This window comes from Rissa tridactyla, chromosome 4, assembly GCF_028500815.1.
Source record: "Rissa tridactyla isolate bRisTri1 chromosome 4, bRisTri1.patW.cur.20221130, whole genome shotgun sequence".
Taxonomy (NCBI): domain Eukaryota; kingdom Metazoa; phylum Chordata; class Aves; order Charadriiformes; family Laridae; genus Rissa; species Rissa tridactyla.
Genome location: NC_071469.1, coordinates 88523818 through 88544720, shown reverse-complemented (window position 1 = coordinate 88544720; position 20903 = coordinate 88523818). Strand labels below are relative to the sequence as shown.

General features: G+C 42.7%; 1 long non-coding RNA gene across 1 annotated transcript in view; it reads left to right on the top strand.

Moving 5' to 3' along the window:
* Positions 1-16472, top strand: part of LOC128909210 (uncharacterized) — a 79466-nt gene extending 62994 nt beyond the window's left edge. Inside the window, exons 7-8 of the long non-coding RNA XR_008466281.1 lie at positions 4015-4192; positions 16274-16472. This is a non-coding gene — a long non-coding RNA (uncharacterized LOC128909210). The remainder of the gene's footprint in view (positions 1-4014; positions 4193-16273) is intronic.
* The last annotated feature ends 4431 nt before the right edge of the window (positions 16473-20903 follow it).

Below are 20903 nucleotides of genomic sequence, written 5' to 3'. Positions count from 1 at the left end.
GTGCCATTGGTTGAAAATGTGAGGAAATTATCCATTTTAAAAAACAGATCAGTAGTCCTTTGATTATGCAGCTTTTGATTTAGAGGGCTGTATGCATTTATTCAGTAAACAGCTGACACCGTACCTGCAGTTTTCTGCTTAGCTAAAAAGCACTTTCAAGGTATTGCTCCTTAAACTGCTTACACTGAGAATAAGGAGATAGGAGGAACCTTCTGACTTGCGCCTGTGTGAGCTTGACCTATACTTGCCTGCGCTCTGGGATGTGCCAGCAGCTCCGTACGCCGTTTTCTCCGTACATGGATCCTTTGCTGTTGCTGAGCTGTGGTGGTGGCGAGCTGCGGCTCCCTTCTTAGTATGGGAAGGAAGGGAAGGATGCTGGTTGTAGGCAAGGGATTTTGCTGAATAGGGTGTTTGCTACAGAGGGAGTTTGCTTGGGGGTGACGAGTTTGTTAGTCAAAAGAGCAGTTGGAATACCCATTTTAGCGCGTTAGTGAGTCACTTCTGGAATTCAGACCCCAGTGGCTGTTTTAGCTTCTTGGGTGCAGCTCTTTCATCTATAACACATGGATGCTTTTTTGCCCCAACCACCTCTTTGCCCCTCACTGGATTCTTGCACGTAGAGTCCGGACTTTTTTTTTTCTTGAAGGGAGCGGGGATATCATTTCAGTCTCTGCCTCGGTCAGATTTTGTGGTTTTGCAACTCTGTGTTTCTGTTTTGTTTTCAAAGTAAGTCTGTCCTTCAACACTGCAGGGAGACAAAACTCCAGTGAGGCTGACTGCCATGAGAAGTGCTCTCAGAAGTACATCCTTCATGAAGGAGCCTTCACTCCTTCATATTCGTATACTAGAGTCCTCTTATTTGTTACTTGTATGAATAATTTTAAAAGTTTTTTTGAGTAGTTTAGAAATTTTAATCAAAACTGAAAATAGTCTTAGACCCTGAACAGCTACCAGCTTCGAAATTGCTGACCACTGTAGGTCCATCATCCCCAAGATGAATCTTGCCTGCCTCTCTAGCCGTGCGCAGAAAACAAGCTGTTTGGAGGAAAAAAACCCAGGGATTTTTATTATTTTTTTTTCGAGAGCAGTAATTAAGCAATCATAACAGCCCTTTAAATAAATACAGCTTGCATTTACATTTTACCACGCACTTCTGGTGTTTGTTTAACTTTATTTCTTTTTCACCCCATTTTAACATCACAGAAAATCGACAGCGGGCTTTCTGGATGCTGCCGCTCCTCCAGCCTGTCCCAGCCTGTGTGCTGTTGGCGGCGCAGCCCTCCAGACTCAGGCTGGCGGGATGCCTGACGTCGTCACCCGCCTCGCAGAAGTGGGTTCCGATTGCAAAGCCAACCATTTAGAAAGATGCACTGTTTTGCACCCCCCCACCGCCCCAGATCAGAATCTTTTAAGGCAATGAAAACTTAATTGTGATCAGAAATCACGTATGTTCGTCTCAGGCCTCGGCTGTATAAAGTTCAGCGCTCCCTGGAGTCAGAGATGGGGGCTGGTTTTTCAGAAGAGCTCAGCATGCCCCAACTCTTGTTGAGAACAACAGGGGTGCTTCTCGGGATTGAATGCCTTTGAAAATCTGATCATGTCACTTTATTTATTTATGTAGATTTGTGTATGCACAAAAATATACAACGTGCCCAGAAACGAGCACGCACACATACATGACAGCTCTAGGGTCTGGATTTTCAAAGGAGCCTAGGAGAATTCAGTGAGAGATGGGTGCCTAATTAAAATTCATATCCTTCCTGCCTTTGGCATAACTTAAACCTACAGCGAAATTAATAGCAAAACATGACTAAAGGGCAGCAGGATAATTCAGTAAAACCCACAAGAAGCGAGCCAGGCAAATTAGCCTTCCTTTCACCAGCCTTACATTTTCCCATTTCTTATTTTCAGAGGTGGAAAGAAAATGACAAAGGAATGCCAAATCTCTTTAAAACACCGCCCTTAGGTGGGATGCTTTAGATTGTCGGGGGTCAGGACCTATCCCTGGTTATGTGTTTATGTAGACAGCAAAAGGGGTCTGATTTTTGTTGAGACTTCACTGGACTGTTGCACTGGGGTATGAGAACCAGAGCCAGGTAACAGAGCACTTTTGGGTACGCGTGAGATCATAGCGTAAGCTGTAAAATCCTAGCAGAAACAGTGCATCTCCCCGCTTCAAACAAACAAATAAACAAAGCCCTTGCTTTAGGATTCCCCAGAATCTTGTTCTTTATCTACATGTACGAAAAGAAAACCCTGCATCCTGTAAGATGATTTACCAAACCAATCGTTTTTATGACGGCGCACACGAGTTTACATTCCAGCCTTGGTCCCAGGAGGGAGGAGGGCACCCGAGTTCAGTGCCTCGCGCCTCTGCTTTATCTAATGCATATACTCTAGCCAGCCCACCAGTGTACAAAACAGAATCCATTCATAGGAAAGGCTTTTACACCACCATGAATCTTTGCTGCCCAGGATACGTCCTCAACAGGTAGTTCGGACAAAGTGTAGGAGATGATAATTTCTGTTCTCTGGAGACCGCTGTGGGCAGGGAGGGATTTGAACGCTGCCCTTTCCTAGCCTGGCTGAGAGCCAAGTTAGTTTGCAAACCTAGAACAGAATCGCTTCTCCAGCCGCCGAATTTTAAAAGAAAGTGGCTGCAAATATATTTTGCAAGAGATGCGATCTCTTTCTTTCTGTTTTCCTTAGAAAAAGTGGAGAGGATTGGGTCTCTGTGGAATGTACGAGGCGATTTGTAATTCATGTGTCAGATCTAGTAAGAAACTGGTACCAAATGAGTCGTGGCATGGGGTGACACATGTGGGGTGTGAGTTTGGTACCTCTGACCAGATGTGTGGGATCCCGGGAAGGGATGGGAGCCTGGCCCACAGTTTTGGGCTTTTCCTCATGGCTTCTGCTTGAGCCGTACTTAACCCGGGGCACTGAGCCCTGACAGAGAACAGTTTGAAACTGTCAGGGCCAAATGTTTTCATCCCTGTTTGTCAGTGTCAATCTGTGCTTTTCTCTGTGAGCTGCTTTGTAGAGTTAGAAAGAACGAATCCCAAACCACGCTCTTTTCCAGAACCAGTCGGGTTTGCTGCAGTTCTCTCGCTTGCCCTCTCGGATGGTACTGACGGTGGAGAATGGATTTTTAATTAAAGGGAGAAAAGGTATTAACAAATACCTTACATCAAAGCAACTGGTCTCTAACCTAACTAGCCCAGGATGCTTGCCCCTGCTAGGCTCCTGGACAAACACACTTCACCACTGTGATCTTAAGAGGCTGAAGTATCTTTCAGACAAGCTCATTCCTTAGACTTAATTAAAACCTAGTTCACTCCTTTATTCAATTTATGAGGCCTAGCCAGTAGGATTAAGCGATTACAGGCAAAAAGCCCCATTTGTGAAACACTCATAAGCTCAAGCTGCTAGACTGCTCAGTTGTACTCCATTAAATTAATAAGGAATGAATAGACTGATCCATTATGAATAAAGCTGTGGGGAGCCTCAGCATTGCCTCAGACTCTCTGCACACTCCTTAGAGAACATTTGTGCAAAATGATTATGTTCATATTCATTCAATTGGAATTCTATAAAAGTGCAATGCATAAATTACTCTAAAGATGGGGAGTTTATCTTAAACATTAACTATGTGTGTGAATTAATAAGACTATTATAAAACCATTAGCATTCAGTGTATTTACCTACGTATGCCGCATACCTAAACTAAATTCAACAATTGTGCCTAATTCCTATTCTTGTTGTGTGATCAAGCTGTGGTTCATTTTCCCTTGTAGTCGTAATATTTATGAATTACAGTTTTTCCTGTTAAAACTTCTGAATCCCCTTTTCTTCCCTTTTCTTCCCCCCCCCAGCTTTACATTTGCTCCTGTACTGTGCCATTAATGTACTGGGAAGTGAAAGATCAACAGATGCTTACAGATGTGTTAAAATACAACATCGACTAACACCTGCAAGCACACATGCCATCGACCAAACCTTTGTCTTTTATAGAGTATTGGAGGAGGAAGGATGGCAGCGACTCCTGGGAGAGTCTTCCCTGAATCTTCTGCTGCCCTGCAGTACCCGGCAGAATCCCAGATTCGAAATGCAGGATTCCCCCACCAGCCTTGTCCATGTTGTGAACATGCACAGTCTGTTTCTTCTGGAAGAACTCCAAGTGACTTGAGAGGTAAAAAAAAAACAAACAACCAACGCAGAAACCAAAATGGCGGGGGGGGGGGTGTTGGTGAAAAAAAAAAAGGCAGTTTGTAGAGGACTTGGCAAACAAGGAGTTAAAATGAGCTAACGCAGGTTAGTTGATAAGGTTATGGAAGCAAGCGCTCAAAGCGTGAGCGGTAGGGGTGTGCAGCAGGTTGAGAGCAGGGCTCAGGGCTGAGCTGCCGGGGCAGACACTCTGAGCAGCAACTTGTCCTCCTGCCCTGCTTCTCCCTGTCTGTCCTTTGACACTTTCTGACGGAGCGACCAGGGCAGCAGACCCTATGGGGTTGTGGAGCTGATTTGCCAGGGACTGGGCTGAAGCAAAGACGACTGCGCTATTAGGACTGATTCGATGTGATCTGGATGAAATGGCGAGGAGGGGTACCTAGGCTCGGTGTTATTATTTTCCATGCTGTTCCTCAGCAGAGCGAGGAAGTTACGTGTTAACGCAGGTTAGCTAGCACGTCTGACCTTCATTGTTCCCAGTGGAAACAGTGACAGTCTATTAGTCCTCCACAAGGGATATCACTGTCTCACAGCAGCTCTGAAAATCCCCTAGGACACTCCTGGAACAACAATAATTCAGCAAGAGTTCACACAACGGCAGAGCTCTGTGAAATGTTTGCAACAAATCTTGCCTGGATGGAGAGGGGGATGTGGTAGGCAGGGGGAGAGGGATCGTTTTCAACTCGGCTGCGTTTGAGAGGAGACATTAACCTTTCAGGCAAGTCAGACCAGGTGGGAGTTTTGCAACAGGAAAATCTTGCTAATTCTCTTGCAATGAAATAGCCAAATAGATAAAAGAAGGTGGAAATTATTTTTTTAGCTTAATCGTGCTTCTGAAGTAGAATATCAACCTCTAAATCTGAATTTTAAAGTGAAAGACAAAGAATTTAAACTAGGAAACTCGTAGGGGCTAAAAGCCAAGGAAACTAATTTTCGGCTGAACTCTTAGGAAATGGAGTGACAGAGTTTTAATACTGCTTACAGAAAGTAGTAGTTGAACCAAAGTACGATTGCCTTTGGTAGAACAATAATGCTATGCATAGGTAAGTACATCTGCAGATTTGTGACGCACCAAGTGGCTGCTAAAATCTTTTCATGTACTTTTAGAATAAAAGGGTAGGAGTAAAGAAACTCTTAGAAATTTCTTAGACCTGATCTTCTCTTCTTCGGTGACACCATCCTTCCCAACACAGTATAACTTCCCAATGCTCCTGTGCCCTTTGGCCTGTAACACACTCGTGCGGTGTGTCCTGGCCTGAAATGGAGCGCAGGCTGTCAGGGCTCGCAAAGGGACGAGCGGTGCCTCTGCATAGACATCCTGATCCAGATGGCCTAAGAGGACTCCAGAATTCCATAACCTCTACTTGCTGGTTTGGAGATCTTTCGATTGGGAGGCGTATCTCAAGACACAGAGTTACTTGATGTCAGTAGGGCCCCTGGATGGCTTAATCCAGGCTTGATCGAAAGGATTAATAAATGAATTCTTGACTGAGCCTGCATGTGAAGTCTGTATTGGAGAAAGGCTTATTCTTTGGCCCAACTCCAAGAGAAACTAATCATCATGAACTTCACGCAGATTTACGATTATTCTTTCTATGGAAAGGGTTAGGCCAGCACTCTCTGGCAGTAATGAAAAGCCTGCAGAAAAGGAGAAAGCTGAACATACACAGAACAAACACTGAATATAGGTTTGTTTCCTTGAAATCCTTCCCTTGGATTTTCTACGTTTTCACAGAAAACTGATGGAAGAGTACTATCATGTATTAAACCAGATAGAATCGTTATGCTCATCTCAGCTCCGGGAGACAGAAATATCATACAGTCTTATTTTTTCAAGGGAGATGGTATCGCGAAATAAAGTGATAAGAAAGAAAGTTACCGTGATAGTATGAAATATGTCCACTGGCTGCCTTCAGCACAGTAATCTTTTATGTTCCGACTATTACTCAACGTACAGATTACGGAAGCGCTGTTCTTCTGTGGCGCTCTCTTGGGTGATCTATGAAAGCCTGTAGAAGTCAGTGAAAAGAATCCTATCATTCCTGGTTCTTCCTTAAAATATGGTAATAAAATAAAAAATCCATTAAATTTCAGTACACACATATTGGAAATACAGTATGATAGTGGGGGTTTTAAAAGGTGCAGATTTCTAATAAATGTAATAAATCTAGTCAGATTTCTAATAAACTTTTAGAATATGCAGAAAAAAACCACAACCTGCTCATCCAGGATTTGGGGCTTTCTTTTTTTTTTTATTAAAAGCGGGTTGAAAACGGTTTTGTAATCTGTTTCCAATACTGCATTTGCAGATACGCATGGATTTGTTAGGATATCTCCTAATCATAGGATTTTGTTAAAGAAGGTTATGGAACAGTCATTAAAATTAAAACCAAAGCTTTGTCCCAGAGTTTTGCCTTGGTCTTGAGATAGCTTTTTGCTTTTTCTTTTTAATGCTAATTTTTTTTTGCATTAAAACATGATTTTCCTGCCTCTTGCACAAAAAGGACGTAATGGGCAGACAGAGGTAATACAGGGGCTATAGAATTCTTTCATTTTGTAAAGCAACAGACCAGTGGTCTGCAAGATCCAGTATCTCTCCCAAAAGAAGATTACAATCACTTGGCCAGCCAGGCAGTGCAAGATGGCAACGGTTCTTCTGTGATCCTTGCACGTGGTTAGTGTATTTCTAGAGCCACGGGGACTGTTAATCCTTGTGACTTAAGCTAAATTAGTCTGACTACAGATGTTACTACTTTGGAGATTCTGCATTATTTGGATCTCATTAATGTGTCACGTGGTTTATGAGCTCCATGCTGTGTGGCGTGTGAGTGGGTGCACCAGGACAGGGGGGTGGCTCCCACTTGTGGGGCTGTGTAAAGGCTGAGTTCCTTTTGTGCAGGTGCAGTAAGGGCGAGCGTAAATCTCCTTAACTCAGGAGAGTTGGGAAACTGCGTGCTCCTAGCCTGGCCTTGCCTTAGAGGCAAAATGGGGTGTGTGGTTAAAGCACAGCAACTGGTAATTTTGTATTGCTGCTGGTGGTACTCCAGCTTCCTGGAGGTGGTTCATGCTGGTGTGGCCATTCTGAGGCCACCAGGCAGCCCTTTCCTCCTGCAAAAGCCCTTGCCCCGGTGTTGATGTCTGACATAGCATCCAGGATATCTGCAAGGGTGTTGAATAATAACTGGTGGAGGGGAAGGTGCTTAGTGATTGACAGCGGAGGAGGGTGGGCACCTCTCAAGACAAGACTGTCAGGACTCTCAGCCTAGCGTTCAGTGGGATGCTACGGTGATGTGTCTGTTAGGAGCAAGCACCTTTGTACTGCTTGGGTCCCCTCACTGACGACTGTGGCAGGTCTTCAGGTCTTGGCTATGTTTGTCTGAAAGGGCAAATAGCAATTTAACCCCTGTTCCTCTGCGATAGACAACAAATACTTCATGGTAGTGGGTGATCCCAGCCTGGGTATCGTTTCTCCGTGACATGGAATTTACTGTCGACTCTTTCAAAGACAGATTTGATAATTGATAATAGCAGATACCATAGATAATGCACATATGAGTATATATGTTCCAGGGTATCTTTTTTTGCCATGTTGTATTGATATTTATGGATCTTGTATGCTCAGAACCACTGCTACCACCACGACAATGGAAACAGGAGCAGCCCCTGTCCATGGAACTGATGAGTCATTTCCTCCCATAGTCAGGATAGGTATTTATCTGACAATTTGTCACAGAAAATGAAGCAAGGTGGTGTTCCTAGTGTTGAGAGGAAGGAGAGAAACCTATTTATTCTGTCACCTTCTATAACCTTTTCGGTCAATACGGATCACTTGCATTTCTTAAGACGCTGTGATAATACATTCCTGTTCACCTTCCTTAAAGAAATTCCTTCCTTGTCTCAGTGAAGCAACAGGTAATGATATGGCCACACTTATTAGATTTATCTTTAGATGTTTGCATTCCAGTGTTAACACATCATACAGATATCCTCCCCCTTGAAAACAAGCAAAACACCAAAGAATAGCACCACCCATGCTTTAACATCACAGGAGTCCCAAGGAGGAAACTTCAGGAATAATGTTTGCTTTCTTGGATGTATGCACTTAACTATATGATTAGCCTGGGAAACTATGGGAGGCACAGAAACTCAAACCTAGTGGAATGAACCTCCCTCCTAAATGTCAGTCCTCACGAGTGCAGGCTGGAGCTGAGGTAGAAGAAGTAGTATTTAATGTGCAAGGAGGCAGTAGGATTGTCCCAGGAGCTGGCACCCTTTTTCTTTGTAATGTTCACCGTAGTGCTCGTGGAAATACAAATCAGCGGGAAGAGGGGATCGACTCCTTTCCTTTTAACGTGGGGCTTGAGTGGGTCTTCTAATAGATCAACTACTCCGTTAAAAAATAATTCCCATGAAAGCACGGGTTGAGAGGGCTACAGATCAACTTGATAATAAATGATCTATATAACAGTCTAGGAAGAAGTTCTAAGGTTTTCCAAAGTTTAAATAGGGATAAGTAGCCTGTTAGGTAATCTTCCATTCTTGCCTTTTTTGGCCAATTTGCCCTCTCCCTACATGCTGCATTTTGACCAGTTTCCCTAAGAGCCTGCTAGAAACTCAGCATGTACTAAAGGTCTGCAAACCAGATGACCTTCTAACAATGACTCTCCAGTTTCCATTGCATCTAGCTCTGACTTCCCATGGTACCAGCAGGATTATACTGGGTACCCAGCATGTCACGCCAGTCCCAGTGCGCTGGCGTTCTGTTGGCCTGCGGCTGTATCATGAATTAAGGGATGAAGCTACACTGTCTCTTCTGGTCTGCAAGCATGTAATTCCAATGAGCAGTATCCCCCACAGGGTAATAAACTCTTTAATAACAGTAATGTAGCAACCACAATAATGAAAAAAGAGATTACGTTCTACATAAAAATAGAAAAGCTCATTTGATCCTAAGGTCCCCAGTGGCACATTACCTGGACTTTTATTTAAAGTATAACATCTCTTACATCTTATTCGGGTCCTTTGTTAACACTAATATAAAACACCAGTAAAATTGTCATTGGAGGAATTTAATAAGGAGTGGGTATGGCTCGGTGATCCATGCTGCTAATTCGGAGTCCTTCCATGAATCTAATCTAGAAGAGCGCAAGATGCTCCGCTTGAGTGTTTCGTTACTGAACCCCGCTCTGCATACGCAGAAGGAGAGAAGGCGGATGAGAAGATCCCTTCTTTAAAAGCGGGCCTCTTCCCTCTCCTAAAATGGGGATGCCTCTACGAGAAGACAAGTTTCATGAAATGTGAGAGTCCCATCTTTACTTCCACTTGCTCCTCATTCACAATGGTTTCCCTGCAAATCCCAACTAACTCCAGGGATCTAGAATGACACCAGGGGATTTTCTTCCACATGTATGTCAGGGGATCTGAGAGCAGAAGCTCGCCAAACCCTACTCTATCATCTACCTTGCTGTATTTCTGTTATATCTAATGGTGGGAGGAAAGCAACCCTGCTAAATATTGTGTGCCTCCCAGGATAGATAGTACAGACGTTACTGAGCCTGTGGGCAGGCTTCAAAAGAATCTGAATTCCAGCGGCAATTTTTTGCGCTGTCCCTTCTTGTAATCTGTACAGTTAAGCAGAAATATATTCAGACTTTTTCCATTTCCTCCTTTTTCTGTCAGTACCACATTATTTCCTACTGAAGGCTCTAGGCTTCCCGTCATGTCACTGAGGAATTAATCCCCTGCGCTGTAAGTAAGAACATATGGCAAGCCATTAGTCATCAGCCAACGCAATGGACACGGTTTTGTTCTAGAAAGTGTGCTGGCCAAGAGGGTGAATGGAAGGATGGGGTTTTTAATAGGAATTATGTTCTCAAATCAGAGACAGATCTGAAGATTTAGAAAGTGCGTTAGCAAGTGAAGTCCATTAGCAAATCCCCCTGTGAGGTTTAGCAAGGGCGCTGTGGTGCACTTTGAGGTTGTGATGTAAAATAAGCTTCTGCCTCCCTTTGTACGGAAACTTTCTGTGTTCTCAGAGGCCGGGGACCTACCTTCATTTCTAAGTGTGCAAATTGCTTTCTATCAAACGGAAGCAAACTAATTTAGGTAAAGAAACACATTACTGCTAATTTTTCAAGTATATGAATGTATTGACAGTCGTCCCAGGAGCTCCCTCAAAAATTTGTGTGGCCATTTAACGTCATCTCTACCTCCCCCTTGCCTGACACAGTCCCTCCAGCAGTTGGTGAACACACGGAATATGTCATATATGTTGAAACCCTCTCTAACCCTGTTCTTACTCCCATTCTTTGATCGTATCCACTTCTTGTCTAACTAGATGTGTATGGTCAATCCCGGTTCTAGGGCGAGGATTGCCTCGTTGCTTTATATGCATATAGGTATGTAATGCAACAGGACTGGTGTTTCTAGGTGATAATGCGAGATAAGTACCTAATGGTAATCAAGGCAATAGACTGCCTAAAATGAATGTGATAAAAGATGACGCCGTTTCAAAACAGTATCTACCAAAGATTCTTTTACCTGAACAGCAGGGAAAAGTCCCTACAAAGGGAGAAGTCGTGTTGCCAAGCTTTCTTGGGTTCTCTTCCATGGAGCTGACTGCAGTACCAACCAAGATTTTAAAACACCTTTGTTTTTGAAGTGATGAGCCTTTTAGAAATAATATTGCATGGGTAGCCCTGGTGAATAGGAATTGAGGGAGACACGTGCTACCATACTTGTTCTCTTACTAGTCATTCACTGGAAATGCTCACAAAAGGAATAAAAAGTACATTTGCCTTGTTAATACAATTTGTATTACATATTCATAAGCCATTTTATAAAGCTCCCAAGGAAAAATTCAATTGTACTGAAAGCACATAATGGTAGAGCGGCCATACAGAAAACAGGCAGCATGTTACAGAATTAACTGCACAATGAATGAAATGCTATGTCTATAATAAACCCATTCAGATATAAATTATGGGAGAGTAGATGAAATGTTTGTTAAGCAATAAAGCTTGCAACCGTACATGTGAAATTGAATGGGATTTATCATAAAATATTGTGGAGGATACAGGCTGAATATGTGTTACAAATTGACTGAATTAAAAATAATCCAAGGAAAGCAAGCTTTTGGGAGACTGAAAATTTTAGGAAATGAGTTCATAAGCTGTTTAGCTCTGACCCAAAGTCCCCTGATGCCAAGAAAAAGAGGCAAGAAAATAAGAACAGAATCATTTCTTAGAGGACCGCAGTTATGTTGTCTTAATTTTAACCTCCTAAATTTTGTCAAATAATCAGACTCCCTGTTGAACAAACAGCATCTCACTGGAGAGGAGGGTAGAGAATTTGGCCCAGCAGTGTTTGGTTAGTATGATTTACAGTGGAAGATTTTTTTTTTTTCCCCCTGAACTATTTATCTCGGTAAGGCTGTTGTACTGAGGGCAGGGTAGATGATATTTTGGTTGGACCTTAAAGAGATATGTGGTATGTTTTCCCAAAAGACCTTACCAGATATCTCAATACAAACAACAGAGTTGCTAAAGAACACATTCTGTGGGATCCCATATGAAGCTTGACTGAAGCCCACTTCTCAAAATTACACAGCCTTTGCTTTTGCCCTTGTTACTTCCAAAAGTTGAAAATATTTACAGTTATTACAACATGATGGAAATACTGTTCTTATGAACAACATCAACAAAAAAAGCACCAAACCCTTAGAATTAGACTTAAAATTCAAATAGATGTTTATGGGATAGGGGGATAAAAAGTGGGCAGGATAATTTCCAACCACAAATAACATTTGTAGCTATGGAAATGTAGGATAACCTAAGAAAAAGAGAGAAATCAGAGCTGTAGAATCTGTGCCTGAGAGGGTTAAGAGCGTTGTCCCTTTTCTTAACCTTACCTAGATGCTTTTTAGGGCATCTCTGTCCTTTTCAAGCACTGAATAACAACCCTTTCTCAAAGTAGTTAAAAGTATACAAAGTCTGGAAGCCAAAATACAAAGTGTTCTTTCTGGAGAGGCTTGATGGTTGGTTGATTTACAGACGGAGGATCCTTTACTTAGACTGAAGGTGAGCGTAGCCAGGTGCCACAGATGTGGTTGACGTGGTCTTTATGCGTCTGTTGACCCGATGGTCCCTATTTCTGCAGGTGTGTTTCACTGTGGTGACATTCTGATAAGGTTTGTGAGACCGAAGGAATCAATACGTAACTTCCCCCTGATTAACACACCTGACTAACCAGTAGATTTCCTTTAATCTCTTTGACCACACAGCCTAACAGAATCCTTTTTGGTTTGCCTCTGCTTGCTGTTTAATAAATAAAGGGATTCCCCTCCTCAGAGCCACATGTGAAAAGCACTTTGAGTTGTTATCCAGCAGCGTTTTAATTTCAAGAGGTAATGCTGAGCCATTTCTATGGAATGGGAGCTGCTGGACCATTATTGCAGAGCTAAATATAAATACATGAGGAGAAATTAACTCAAGGGTCTTCCATTTTGCTTCCCTGCTGAATGGATGTAGTTTCCCATGTATAAGAGATTCTGTGGATTTTTTGTTCCCTTTTTTCACTGGAAGAAACACACTGAGTACAAACATTCATTGGCATCCCGCAGTGTATCAAGAGGGGCTGGTAATCGTACCCTTTTAAGAAACGTGGCACGTGCCCAGCACTTTTGGATTACATTGAATTTGTAGGAATACAGGCTATGAAAACCCTCCTTCCTGCGAAGGAAGAAAAGCCTGTTAACTTGTCAGCCTGCATCCGAGAGGCCAAGGGTTCAAAGCTGCTCATCAGTGTTGGTTGACATTCCCCCTTAGTGCCTTTGGAAGTATCAAGTTTGCCAGTTATTGACTGCATTGCTGAGTTATCTGTTGTATAAGCACAATTTCCATAAAGGACATAAGGCCAGGGACATGTTCACCGTGCTTTTTAAGACATGGTTGATTTGATTTTCTCATTTCTTTTTTTCTCTAAACATATTTCTCTCAAATAGTAAATTGTAACGGTATTTTTGATTGTGTTCTGCTCATGGAGCAATAGCATCTATTTGGCTGCTTTTTTTCTTTTTCCGTAATGATTTGCTCAGAGGGTGGAAAGAAGTAGAGAGGTGAAATACCTTTGTCCCCTAGAGGTGAGAGCTTCCCAATCGACATCAGCGACATGACAGTACAGGATCTGTTAGTACCTTAGCAGATCCCCTGAACACGAAATCTTTCTCTGCACTTCAGTAAGAAATCCAGGACTTCACATCTAGACTTTAATATTGAAACATCAAATTTTCCTTCAATTAGCAACTAAATTCCCGCATGATTTGTATAAATCCGGGGGAGAATTCTCTAGGAGCACAAGAATTGTAAAGTCAGTTGAGGGGAAAAACATGCCATATGTAATCTGCCCTGGGCAAAGAAAATACATCAGGTTTTGAAACGCTGAATGCAAACAATTCAGCAGAAAGTGAATTGTGGACAGAAACATGGCATTCAGCTGGTAGAGCAACAGCGAGGATGTCTCGGTCAATTCTGTCTTTTTACTGTTTGCTTTATGTTATTGCCAGTGAAGAGGTAATATCACTCAATGAGGCAAATTTCATTCTTAGATGCATGCGCATAATTATCAGTGACCTTTTATATCTGAGAGAGAATTGATTTTGAGGAGAGCTCTACCTCCTGCTCTTAGGGCAGGGTCCTGCCCAATCTGTTTTACATGCTCAACAGTCATTATTTGGATGAACCAATCATGGGGATTGGCTATTATTGATAGATCTTCCAGGAAATATGTCAAAGTTAAGTAAAAGTAAATAAAACGTGGAATTAATGTGAACATGTTTTTTTCCTGATCGGATATGTGTTTCAGTAGCTCTTGCTAAAGTGGCAGAATCTAGCCAGCAGGATGCGATTGATATGAAAGGATTATTAAGAAAAGCAATTCAACAAATGAGTTCTACACAGGGCAGTATTACTCAGGATAAACTAGTCTGGAAAAATAAAAATTATCCTCCAACAAATATTTGTCTATTGCAAGATGCGCAGACCTGAACCAAACCTTCATCTAAGATTCATCAAAATGTTATAGTAGGTTTTTGCTCTCCTGAAACAGATCTCACCCTGAAGATCTGCCAGGTTTTCTGACACACGGTAATAGGAGGCCAAAGGACTCTCACGACACATATATTATGCCCATTTAGCAGGTAGGAGAAACAGGGAGTGCTCAAACTCATGTGTCTGGTAATTTTAGGTGTCATGATTAAACGCTGAGTCCTGCATCTCTGGAAGGATCTCTGTTGGGCACAGGAGGAGCTCTCAGCTTTCTGACTCAGATGGAAGAGTGCTTTGTGTCTTCCTAAATGAAGGTCCAGATCATGGTCTGGATGGTTGACAGTAGCGTGCTGTGTGCCAGAATCTCCCTCTGGCTTTATGAAAAGCGGTAGGTGCTCTGCGCCTACATGTCTCTACTTGTTTACGCAAAAAAATTGGCTCCCAAAATTAGCGAATGCTTTTCAAGAATTTTGTCCAAACAGTTTGCTGCGGTGAGTCAGTAGCAGAGGTATGAATAGAGCCCAGGGCTCCTCACTCCTGGCCCCATGCACTAACCACCAAGACCATTTACTTTTCTAGCCAGGGCCAGAGCGAAGATGTGAAAATACCACAGGCAAAGTTTGTTTGGTTTTTTATTTTTTCAAATTTTCCACTCAGTTTTGCAGAGTCAGGAGGTTTGGTTAGCTCTCCATGTTGAGCAAGAGGATAATATTGGCTTTGCCATGGAGTTCTTCACTTCTAGGTGTGTGAAAGATGAGTCTTTCCTCTTGCTTTCCCCACTGACCTCTGCTTGAAGGTGAGTGGAGGTGTGTGTCGAGTTATTTTTCCTTTGAAAAATACAGAAAGAGGGGTGAGCAAGGAGAACTCAGCCCGCCAGGGTACTGACCTCAACCTCTTGTTGGCAAAGAGAGCAAAGAGGATGGAGAGGACGGCGGGGGGGGGGTGGGCAGGAATAGCACACGGTCGACAGTGCTGTTGATTACATCCTCTGGTGATCCAGCCAGGGGATCAACAGGCCAGTTGTGCCCAGTCATTAAGGAAAAGCACGTCTGTAATTAATGGCAAAGGGCCTGATACAATAAAAGGCATGTCTGCCTTCTGCATTGCGAAGGCCGCGTAGGGCTGCAAAAGACGCCAAAGAAAATCAATGTTAAGCAGCTTGTATGGATTTGTGCAGACCTATGCAGTGCCAAAGTCCAGACATATTTCTCATTGAGCTGAGTCCTCATATGTTTTATTTATAATTTAATGCTAAAATTTATGAAGGAGATGCATGGCAGAGGGAGAACCCATAACCTTGTCATTTCTTTTCTTAAAGCAGCAGCTACTAGATCTAGGAAAGAATTACGTCCTTTTCCTTCTCTCTGACTCCCCAGCATAAAATGTAACATGATAGACAATTTTTTCACTCTGAGTTTGTTTTCACTGAACCGGCTGTACAGCTGACTTGCCAGTTGCGTATCATGCAACAAGTTTTTTATCAAAATCGCTAACTGCCAATCACTTGCTCTAAACTAAATCACCTCAGATGTTATTCATCAAGCATGCCACGTTACATTATAGACTTTCATAACTCAGACACTTAAGGTATGAGAGAAATTAATTGCCTGTATTATTTTCCATAAAAACAAATAAACGGCACTAGGTGCCTTTTTAAAGTCAATCGGAGGATTGATTTTAAATCAAATTGAATTTCACAATAGTTCAGGCACTCACCACTAGAAGCTGTAATCTTGGGACTTTAAATAGGGATACTGTAATTTCGGAATGTCACACGCTTTAAACATTTGTATTAAAATTTAAACCATTGCCGTAAGAAAATAAAAGGGAGTATACATAAAAATGTATTAAACACGACAGCAACATTAACAGCCCTGTTTGGAGGGAGGAAGGATTTTAGCAGAATACAGTATTTACTGGTCTCTTTTGTGTTGTTCCACCATGATGTCCGAATTACGTTTTCTCTGAAACTGTGAATCCGGCTTTTCCCCTTCTGACATCAGGCGCAGTTGTAGTACGAAGCTGGGATGAGACGACAAGGTGCAGAATTTCTGCCGGCGTACATTCAAGCAGCTCAGCGCCGCAGAGCTAGCAGGGCATGACTGAATTGTGCTGGAAACCGAAAAAAGAGGCTGCCAGGGAAAGAACACAGGTTCCTGCAACGGAGAAGACCTAATGACAGGAGAGCCTCCAAACGTTTTGTTCCGTTAAATTGCCAGGAACAGGTAGGAGTCCAAAACTCACACAAGACACCTGGGTAAGGATCCAAAAGTTGCATATATTTTTGCATTCATTTGAGTTACCCAAATGGCCTGGTTCAGCAGAATCTGAGCTGGGAGTCTCAGGGAAACGGCTGTCACATGAGATGTCTCGTTAAATTTAGTTAAACAGTTAAATATTACCACTTTTATAAGCAAAAGAAAAGAAACTCCACCTAATCCAAAACATCTCACATTTTCTTTAACGAAAACATTTGTTTCCTCTTTTATCCCCCCCCTGCCACCCGCCTTTTTCGGGCCATAAATATGTCAGTTGTTTAAAAGATGTGACTGCCCTTATAAATGTATCGAAGATAAGCTAGGTTGTAAAGGATTCAGGTTCATGAACTGTGTTTATACAGTCTATTGTTTAGTACTCATGAATAATTGATTCTTGTCCTTCCTGCACAAATATTCAATCAGATACCATTCAAATTGATAGCAGGTGTCTGATCTGGGGAAAAATGGCAACGTTCTTTGACTGGAGATGTGATTGTAATACAACTCGACTCCAGCCACGGAGTACGGAGGAGCGCCGCGCATTTTCAAATGGGACCTGTTGAGAGAGAGAGAGAGTTTCTAATTAAAACAGCATACCGCGTAATTGTCTGGTATGTTTTGGGTAATCAACCATCCCAAAGCACATTTGTTGCATTTTATTTTTATGTGTATGTATGTGAAATGGAGAATGGATCATAATTTTTAAAAATTGCTTATCCTCACGAGGTGTTAGATTATGCAGAGAGAAGAATACAGTTCTATGCAGTCTGTAATTCTGTAGGATCCTTACATGCCCAATATTAAAAAACTGACTATGATTTCCCCAGACCATGTGATGACCAGGAGACATAGAATAATTGCATTATGTGATATATTATTTAAGATCCGGTAAGAAGGTGGCTGTTCCTTAAAGCACGGATTCTTTTCAGATGAGTTACAACTTTCCACTACTGGAGGCTTCCTGTAAGTCACTTTATATACTGAAGGAAAACAAAATGTGCATAGAAACAGAGCAGGGAGCAGGACCTGCTGGTGTATCCTTGAACCTCGGAGCAGTGCTTGTTTCTTGCTCAGGGAGGTTTGTTGACGCGAGCAAAGTTATGCCTGATATGGAAAGAGTAACTGCAGAGTGCATATAGATACATGGCTGCAATTTTGCTCCTGGGCACATGAAAATAAGTCTGAGGAGTCAGAGGTCCAATATGTTCCACCTAAAGCAAATACAAGCTTGGTCATTGAATTAACCAAGACAAAAATCAGTTCTTAGTTGGTATTAAGAAATACAGAGTATTTTCCATGCGTACTTAACTGATACTAATAGGAACTCTGTGGAAGAGCTGTTGCGCAAATATGTAAATACTTTTTTTTTTTTTTTTTTAATGTCATTGTCATGCTGAAAATGTTCCTGTGGGAAGCCTCAGCCTTCCGCAGGGCACGGAGGAGCAGGGAAGTAGTGCATCAGCACTCGTGTTTCGCATCAGGGACCCAAAGCACCGGGCTGTGAAGAAGCAAAGTGCTTTGGTTCCTTCTCGTTGCTACCAATGCACGGGTTTCCTTGCTGCATTCTGCACGGGGGTTTTTAGAGTTACTGGTTTTACTTCGTTGTGCCTCTTCCTCCACTCCCTCCCACCCCTTGAGTTTAGTGCTTGAAGATAGAAAATTGGAAACTTTGAAAATTATTTTCTTCTGGTTGCCAGTGAGGACAGTTTTCCATATTTCTTTGTTTACAGCACTTTATATTTTCGTCCTCTTTCCTATCAAAATGGCTCTTAGGTGTAGAAAAGAGGTTCTGTTGTACAGCATTCATGTCCGTTCAGTCTTTGACCATACACATTTGACTAGCAGCGTGGAAAGATACTGTTGATTACAGGTGGGATATGCTCAGACCAGGATCGTTAGATCAATGAACGGTTGGTCACATGAGGAGAAGGGGTTTTTTAGAGTCCCGTTGGATTTATCCATTTGAACTAGGCAGCTGTTCACACTCAATAGTTCTCCCACATCCTTCAGCTCGCTGGCTCTCATGTGTTTCCAAAAAATTAATTCAGCCATGGAGCGTTAACTCTCATTGTTTATTTGCATCTTAATTACGGCTGGCAATTCTTGAGCGGTATCAAGCGCACCCCCCCCCCCGCCCCTCAGACAGTCAGGTCTGTCTTACAACCCTCTGTGCACTTGATCCATCCAGTCCCCCAACATACAAGGATTTTGGAAAGTTGCAGCTTCTGCTTGGAGTGGGGAGGGGGGTGAGGTACTGCGTCTGCCACGCTGGCTGCCAAAACTAAGGTGTATTTCAGAGAGCTTTGCTCTTCTCGATTGAAAAGCCCTTTTTGGGTTGGTTATTTGGGTAAAGTGTTTCTGCTCTGGAGCGGCATAAAATGGAAAAGTTCTCCTTCTTCTCTTTTTTGAATACTAAGCAACTGTCTGTTTCTGAAGGTTCAAACAAATGCTTTAGTTACACTCTGTCTGCTCAGCATTCCAGTGCACAAAACCTGGTATTTTTAGGGAGTGCAGACCCTGAAGCCAGTAGCACACTAAAATGCTCAATCTGCCATAAATATTACCCTTCCCCTGACCTTCCTTCATTTTCCATGCTGGATTCCACTTCTGAATCTATTCATTTTGAATAGGCAGCAAAATCCTTCCCTGGAATAGACAACACAGATACACCTTGCCAGCTGTAGCAGTTCGTAATGTATATATTACTGAAATACTGGCAGTGGTCTCTGAAACCACAAACAGAATTAGTTGTACCCAGAGAAACATACTTTCTTTCAGTGGCTTGAGTAGCCAACAATTACTAAAAATATCCTCCTCCTTTCTATAATTTCAGAAGATAACATACTATTTAGTGCACAAGTGACATAACACATGAATCAGCTCTTCATAAAGACTTCTTTTTCCCATGGCACGTTAAAAATATTCAGATGGGGTAGCACACAAAAGCAGCAATTCCTTTCTGTTCTTTATTAAGAGCGTTTAATGCTTGCTAAAGGTTTCAAGTTGCCTGCCTTCCACTATTAAAGTTTCTCTCCAGCTAAGCGCAAACCTGAAACCCATCCTGCAGCCGCTTCACTCGCGTGTGTAACCTTAAGCACAGGAGTAACTGCGGTGATGTTTCTAACCCGCTGCTGGAAACACGACGGGGAAGTGTTGGCAAGGCTGGGACTAGATGGTTGGACTCGATGATCTTAAAGGTCCCCTCCAACCTAGACGGCTCCATGATTCTAGATCCCTGGCGCTGGTTCTCAGTATTCTCTCCTATTCCTTGGGCCACCAAGGGAAGGACAACAGTGTTGTGTGAGGTCTGTCCATAGTGTCCTTACCGTGGTGGCCGCGGGGGACTGCCAGTCGGGTGACGCTGTGGGAGGAGTGCAGAAAAGGGTAATTCCCTTGCAACTCAGAAAATGGCATTTGCATTAGTTTTTCTTGCAGTCTCTGCACCCTGCCTCGGGAGCGGTGCAGGGCTTGTAAATTGTTGCTTGAATCGGTGTGCTTAAAGCTTCGAGGGTCTGAAGAGTTGTCATACAGACCAGTTTTCCAGTGTTTATGAAGTTATTTATAAGTGATATGTATTTGCGGCAATCAACTGCAATGTGACCGACTTGCTGCGCACTCTAGGAGCAGCCAGGTTGGGAAGCTGGTGGGGGGAGAATTGTTGGATAGAAGGAAGTGTCTTGGATCACTGCAGCAATGAGCCTAAAACCAAAAGTCAAAACTTCTGGAGATCTGGACTGTGCTGGTATTCCTTGGCTTGGAATTCTTGATGGTTTTGTTGCTAATAAGCCAGGATTTGCTAGTGTCCTTCCTGCACTTCTCTGGTGAGATACCACTTTATAGCAAACCCAGCCTAATAACCAGCAGCTGCTGGAAGGAGGGGCTCTGCGTCTCCATCCCTTGCTATCACTGGCCTCTCCTGTCCCTTGAAGCTGCACACTCCAGCATCTGTAGAAAATGCTGGTTTTCCTCCCATAATTAATTTTCTGACAATGAAATTTGTCAGAATTTTTTCTGACAATTTCTGAATTTGCTCATTTTTTAGTGGAGGTGCACAGCAAGGCAGCAGACACGTGTATGACCGAGTCCGTGGGGCACTGGCTTACCTATGATGGGAAGCTTCACCTATAGATTTGCTTGGGGTTGGAAGTCAGGCTTTTTTAAGAATGTCCAACTGTTTAGTTCTCCAGGAAGGTCTTAGAATGAATCCATCGATTTATTAGAAATGAAACAGCAGCATGCATTTTGATTTAGCAAATGCTAAATGATAATCTCTGAGAATTTTAGAGGATGGGAGCGTGAGAACGTGGGAGAAGAGTAAACATTGTACCTACCGTTTTAAAAGGAGAAAAAGAAGGTATCAGGAATTCATAAACCA